This window comes from Cricetulus griseus, chromosome 7 (assembly GCF_003668045.3).
Source record: "Cricetulus griseus strain 17A/GY chromosome 7, alternate assembly CriGri-PICRH-1.0, whole genome shotgun sequence".
NCBI classification, from domain to species: domain Eukaryota; kingdom Metazoa; phylum Chordata; class Mammalia; order Rodentia; family Cricetidae; genus Cricetulus; species Cricetulus griseus.
The window spans coordinates 24,662,637-24,670,066 of NC_048600.1; positions in this window are offsets into that span (position 1 = coordinate 24,662,637).

Sequence of the window (7,430 nt, forward strand, 5' to 3'; positions counted from 1 at the left end):
TTCAAGATGGCAAATGTTATGTGAAACACGGGATGATAAATTTAATAGTAGGGTCATTCTGAAATTCTCTTCAGAGTATCTCACCATTATTCAAAAAAAATCTCTTAAGCTGAAGCCCTTTCTTTTATGTTTTTGTGTTTATCTTTCCGATCTTTTTATAGCTCACTTCGAGTGTTTTATCTGTACCTTACAGATCTGTGCCTTACACTGCCTTACAAATGGGAGAATTCAAATTGATTGTATAATTTTTTTACCTCATGAGATGTGAGATGTGGCTATCCCATATATATTTGGGACAAATGTAATAACAAGTTTAGGTAAGAAAATAAAACGATTCAATAGGTAACATTTTTGAGTGTATAAAACAATGAACCATCTGAGTTTTCCTAAGAGATATAGTAGAAAGGACAATGATAGCATAAAAAACAGTAATTTGCCTCACAAAATAAAGGTAAGTGTTCAAAATTAAAACAATAAAAATAAATAGATAAATATATAAACTTTAGATCCAAGGCATGAATGGTAAAGAAATTTTCCCAGGTGTAAACATCTAAATAAAATTTTGAGAAAAATAAGAAACTCATTAAAAATTCAAAATATATGAGACATAGTCTTTTGTTCTAAACAACAAATAATTTGATTCTGGTTTTCAATCTCTGTTATGAGGTAATAATAAGAACAAATTTGATAGATAGAATCTTTATCTATTTGTTTATTTTGAGCCAGTGAATGGACATAATGGCTAGTCCTGTTAATAAGAGTTATTTGATAGTACCGAGGTCTGTTTGCATCATTGTTATGCTTTTTGGATAGATGGATGATTCAAACAACAGGACAAAAGAAATAGTTGGAGAATTTAATGATTCTCCAGGGTTATCAGTATTGAAATTATCATATAACCTTAATGACAGTGAGTGATAACCATAGAGACATCATGGCAAATAGACAGGAAGTTGGACATGGTACATGAAAATTTTTTTAATAAAATATATGAGTGGAATATATTTAGTAGATTTTGAGGTGGTATAAATAAGGCAAACAGAGTGACTTTTTGATTAGTGAATTCCCTGAAACCTCCCAAATTTCGTACCCAGTATACTAGCTTTCAGCTATATTTATCAATATGCCCTACTGTCTATAGACTTACTGAAGTCTAGCAAAGTTGATCAATAAATTGCTCTTGGAATGATCACTGAAAATATTTACAGAACTACTCAAAGCAGAATACACAATGGCCTTGTAGAAGTGAACAAATGATGCTAAACTGGAAGGTCATGAAGTACCAGAAGTATCATGGAAGACACATCTAGTAAATGAGTGAGTACAATGCCATGCAAGGATATTTTTTTAAGATTTAAGATGTTGAAGTCTTACAATGACACTATTTTTTTAAATCCTCAATGCAACAAAGGGAAAATTGATTTCTCATACAATAACTTTTGAAATATCCCTTCATGTTCAAGATACAATATAGCAGCAAAATTTAAATATCACATTTTTGTACAGATTTAAGAATACATGTGTTATGAAAATTCACATTATATTCTATTTTTATAAAAACCAATTTTATTCTAACTAAACCAGTTGGGCATTGTCCAACACTTAACTCTTTCATTTGTAACATCATCATTGTAAAAGCAAGGAAAATGATATGAGAATAATTAAAATAACCGTTAGTTTATACTTACAAAGTAATTCAAAAGTATTTATTACTCTTATCTTGTTCCCTAAAACACCATAAGGAATATATACATGAGGGAGCAGGAAGGTTGAGTTGGGGGAAGAATAGAGGAGATCAAGATAAGAGATACCATAATAGAGGGAGCCATTATAAGTTTAAAGAGAAATCAGGCACTAGGGAAATGTCTGGAGATCTACAAGGATGACACCAACTAACTAAGCAACAGAGGAGAGGCTACCTTAAATGGCCTCCCCTGATAATGATATTGATGACTAAATTATATGCCATCATAGAGCCTTCATCCAGCAGATGGTGGAAGTAGAAGCAGATACCCATAGCTAAACACTGAATTGAACTGGAATCCAGTTGCAGAGAAGGAGGAGGTATGAGCAAAGGGTCAAGACCAGGCTGGTGAAATCCAAAGAAACAGCTGACCTGAATCTTGGCCCCCAGACTGATAGCTGGGAAACCAGCATGGGACTGATCCAGACCCCATGAAAGTGGGTGTCAGTGAGGAGGCCTTGGAAATCTGTGGGGCCTCTTGTAGATCAGTACTTATCCCTAGCATAGTAATGGACTTTGGGACCCCATTCCACAAGATGGATACTCCCTCAGCCTAGACACATGGGGGGAAGGTCTAGGCCCTATCCCAAAGGATATGACAGACCCTGAAGGCCCACCATGGAAGGCCTCACCCTCCCTGGGAAGCAGAAAGGGTATGAGATAGATAGGGTATTAGTTTGGGGGACAGGGGAGTAGGGGAGGGAGAGGGAAATGGGATTGACATGTAAAATAATTTTATTTCTAATTTAAATAAAAAACAGAGAAAAAACTATATATAGCAAAGTTTCTGTTTGAGATTTAATTTATTTTTTTCTTTAAATTTCTATTATTTTAGAAACAATCTTATTTTTACATATCAATCCCCCATTCCCTCACCCTCACATCCTTCCATGCCACCCACCAATCCCCCAACCCACTTCCATATAGTCCCCAGGGATATTGAGGCCATCCATGGGGAATCATCAAAGTCTGTCACATCACTTGAGGAAGGGCCTAGTACCTCTTTCTTGTATGTGGGCTGTATTATTATCCCTCCATAGGGAATGGTCTCCCAAAGTCCATTTGTGTACAAGGGATAAACACAGGCTACGCTGTCCCGTAGACTGCCCAGGCCTCCTAGCTGGCACCTGCATTCAGAGAGCTTGGTTCTGTCCAATGCTGGTTCCCCAGCTTTACAACTGGGTTCTCTGCTCTCATTAGGTCAGGGCAACTGTTTCTGTGGGTTTCTCCAGCACTGTCTTGGCTCCTTTGCCCATCCCTCCTCCCTCTCTACAACTGAATTCCAGGAGTAAGGCTCAGTGCTTAGCTGTGGATGCCTGTTTCTGCTTAGATCAGCTACTGGATGAAGGCTCTAGGATGACAATTAAGTTAGTCGTCAGTCCATTATAGGGGAAGGGCATCAAAGGAAGCCTCTCCACCACTGCCTAGATTCTTAGTTGTAGTCATCCTTGTGGATCTCTGAACATTTCCCTAGCGCCAGATTTCTCATTCAACCTATACTGGCTCCCTCTATTAAGGTATCTCTTTTCTTCTATTTGGTATTTCTTCTCTATTCCTCCCATCTCAGTCTTCCTGATCCTGCTTGTTCTCCTTCTCTTATTCTTCTCTGCTTCTCTTTTCACTACCTCCCTCCCATCTCCCCTTGCTCCCAATTTGCTCCGGGTTTCTTTTCCCTTTCCCCTTCTTTGGGGGACCATGTCTCTTTGTTTCCTAGTTTCTCTGGTAGTGTGGGTTGTAGGCTAGTAGTCTTTGTTCTATACATAACATCCATATATAAGTGAATACATACCTTGCATTTCTTTCTGTGATAAGGTTACCTCACTTAGGAGGTTTTCTTCCAGTTCTATCCATTTGCCTGTGAATTTCAAGATTTCATTATTTTCCCCTGTGAGTAATACTCCATTGTGTAAATGTACCACATTTTCTCCATCCATTCTTTACTTGAGGGGCATCTAGGTTGCTTCCAGGTTTTGACTATTAAAATCAATGCTGCTATGAACATAGTTGAACATATGCCCTTGTTATATGAATGTGCATTCTTTGGGTACATGCCCAAGAGTTGAATTGCTAGATATTGAGATCAAACTTTCACTATCTGCAGATGATATGATAGTTTACATAAGTGACCCGAAAAACTCTGCCAGGGAACTCCTACAGCAGATAAGCACCTTCATCAAAGTAGCAGGATACAAGATTAACTAAAAAAAATCAGTACCCCTACTGTATACAGACAATAAATGGGCAGAGAAAGAAATCAGAGAAGCATCACCCTTTAAAATAGCCACAAACAACATAAAATATCTTGGGGTAACACTAACCAAACAAGTGAAAGACCTATATAGCAAGAACTTTAAGATTTTAATGAAAGAAATTAAAGAAGATACCAGAAAAATGGAAAGATCCCCCATGCCTTTGGACAAGTAAGATCAATTTAGTAAAAATGGTAATCTTACCAAAAGCAATTTACAGATTCAGTTCAATCCCCATCAAAATCCAAACACAATTCTTCACAGACCTTGAAAAAACAATGCTCAACTTTATATGGAAAAACAAAAAGCTCATTATAGCCAAGATAACACTGTACAATAAAGGAACTCCTAGAAGTGTCACCATCCCTGACTTTAAGCTATATTATAGAGCCATAGTCCTGAAAACAGCTTGGTATTAGCACAAAAATAGACAGGTAGAGTAATGGAATCAAATTGAAAATCCTGATATTAACCCATACATCTATAAACACCTGATTTTTGACAAAGAAGCTAAAGTTATACATTGGAAAAAAAGAAATCATCTCGAACAAATGGTGCTGGCATAACTGAATGCTGACATATAGAAGAGTGCAGATAAATCCATATCTATTGCCAAGCACAAAACTTATGTCCAAATGGATCAAAGACCTCAACAGAAATCCAGCCACACTGAAACTCTTAGAAAAGAAAGTGGGAGGTACCCTTGAACAAATTGGTACAGGATACTGCTTCCTGAATGTAACACCAGTATCACAGACACTGAGATCGACAATTAATAAATGGGACCTCCTGAAACTGAGAAGCTACTGTAAGGCAAAGGACACAGTCAACAAGACAAAAACAGCAGCCCACAGAATGGGAAAAGAACTTCACCAACTCCACATCTGACAGAGGGCTGATTTCCAAAATATATAATGAACAAAAGAAGCTAGCCCCCAAAACACTAAACAATTCAATTAAAACATGGGGTACAGAACTAAATAGAGAATTCTCAATAGAGGAATCTAAAATGGCTGAAAGACACTTTTAAAAAAGTATTCAACATCCTTAGATATCAGGGAAATGTAACTCAAAACAACTCTAAGATACCATCTTACACTGGCCAGAATGGCTAAAATCAAAAATACCAATTAGTCTATGCTGGAGAGGATGTGGAGAAAGAAGAACACTCCTCCATTGCTGGTGGGAATGGAAACTTGTGCAGCCATTTTGGAAATCAGTATGGCAGCTTCTCAGGAAAATGAGAATTAGTTTAGATTTAATTTATTTTTATTTTATGTGTATTAGTGTTTGCCTGCATGCATGTCTGTACACTATGTGCATGCAATACCTTCACAGTCTAAAGAGAGCAGCAGATCCCCTGGGGCTAGAGTCATAGATTATTTACAGTCATGTGCATGCTGGGATTTGAACTCAGGTAGTCAGGAAGATTAATCAGTGTTCTTAACTTCTAACTACCACTCCATCCAGCTAGAGATTATGTTTCACTAAAGCAATTTTCAAAGACTAGTTATCTGTTGGTCTAAATCATGTACTTGATAATTGTTAGACCTTGGCCATGAAGAGAACTAAGTTTTATGTTTTGATCATTCCACTCATCATTCAGCAGTAGAGATAACTTGTCTACTTTAAACTCTGCCTAAAGATTATTAACCATCTTCATCAGTTGAGAGTCTTAATATTTTTTATAGTTGTATCCAAATTTATTGAAATGATATGATTTGTTATTAAACACATTCTGGTGACCTAAAATCACCAAAGCTTAGTATTTCAATAAGAAATTTTCAAAAAGGTTGAGAACTGCCATTATTGTGTAATATTAGACAACATGTGAACCAAAAGAAGAGGCTGCATTGACTTAAAGGTCATCTAAAAAAGCATCCCTTGTTTAAAATAAAAATTAAAAAAATCTCAAGAGAGATAGTTTGAGTCTATTGCCTATTCTTTCTTTTTTAGTATTAGGTCATTTTTTTTTAAAAAAAAAAGAACCTTTAAAACTTGTTTGATTCACACAATGTTAAAACATTACATTAAGAAGAATGTTTGGTAAACTTGGATTTTAAATAAATGGTGAAATTGAAGTATCTGGAACTATTTTGGAAGACTTACAGTGCATATATATTTTCTCTCAGTCTTAGTTACACCAGCAGTATGTGGAAACAGGTAGATACTAACAAATACCCCCAAAATGAGTGCTAGCAAATGACTTTCAAATATCTGGAATAGATATCTTTCAGTGTTCCTCCAGAAAACTAGAATAAAACCTTTAGAATATTTTCCAGCCAATGAAATGAATACCATTTAGTGAGAATATTCTTTTTTAAAATACTTGTTTTATTTTAGAAGCACTCTTATTTACAAACAATTCCTCCATTCCCTTGCCCTCCCATCCTCCCATGATATCCACGGATCCCCCAAACCACTCCCCAGGGATAGTGAGTCCCTAAATGGGGGAACATGAAAGTCCCTCACATCATTTGGGGGATGGCCCAGGCACTCCTTCCCCTATCTGGGCTGCAATAGTATTTCTCCATAGGGAATGGGCTCCCAAAGTCCATTTGTGCTCTAGGAATAAACACTGGCTCCACTATTAGAGGTCCCATAGACTGTCTTGGCCTCCTAGCTGGCACCCACATACAGAGAGCTTGTTTTGGTTGGGGCCAAAGCTGGTTCCCCAGCTTTACAACCAGGGTCCCTGTGCTCTCATTAGGTCAGGGAAACTGTTTCTGCGAGTTTCTCCAGTACCATTTTGGCTCCTTTGCTCATCCATCCTCACTCTCCACAACTGGATTCCAGGAGAATGGCTCAGTGTTTAGCTGTGAGTGCCTGTTTCTGCTTTGATCTGCTACTGGATGAAGCCTCTAGGAATGGCAACCAAGCTAGTCATTCATCTCATTATAGGTGAAGGGCATCAAAGGCAGCTTCTCTGAATGGCCTAGATTCATAGTTAGGGTCATCCCTGTGGATCCCCTAACATTTCCCCTGTGCTACGCCTCTCTCCAAACCTATACTGGCTCCCCATCAAGGCATTTAGTTTCTTGCCCTCTTCTATTCCTCCCCTGTCTCAGTCTTCCTGTTCTCCTCCCCCTCCTCTTCTCTCCCTCTCCCCATTCGACCTCCCTCATCTCTCCCCAGGTGCTCCCAATTTGCTCAGGGGTTCTTGTCCCACTTCCCTTCCTCAGGGCACCATGCATTCTTCTCTTGGGGTTCTCTTTGTTTCCTAGCTTCTCTGGTGGTGTAGATTGTAAGCTGGTAGTCCTTTGCTCTATGTCTAATATCCAGATATGAGTGAGTATATGCCATGCTGTGTTTGGGTTACCTCACCCAGAATATTTTCTTCCAGTTCCATCCATTTACCTGTGCATTTCAAGATTTCATGTTTTTTTTTCTCTCTGAGTAATACTCCATTTTGTAAATGTAGCATATTTCTCCATCCA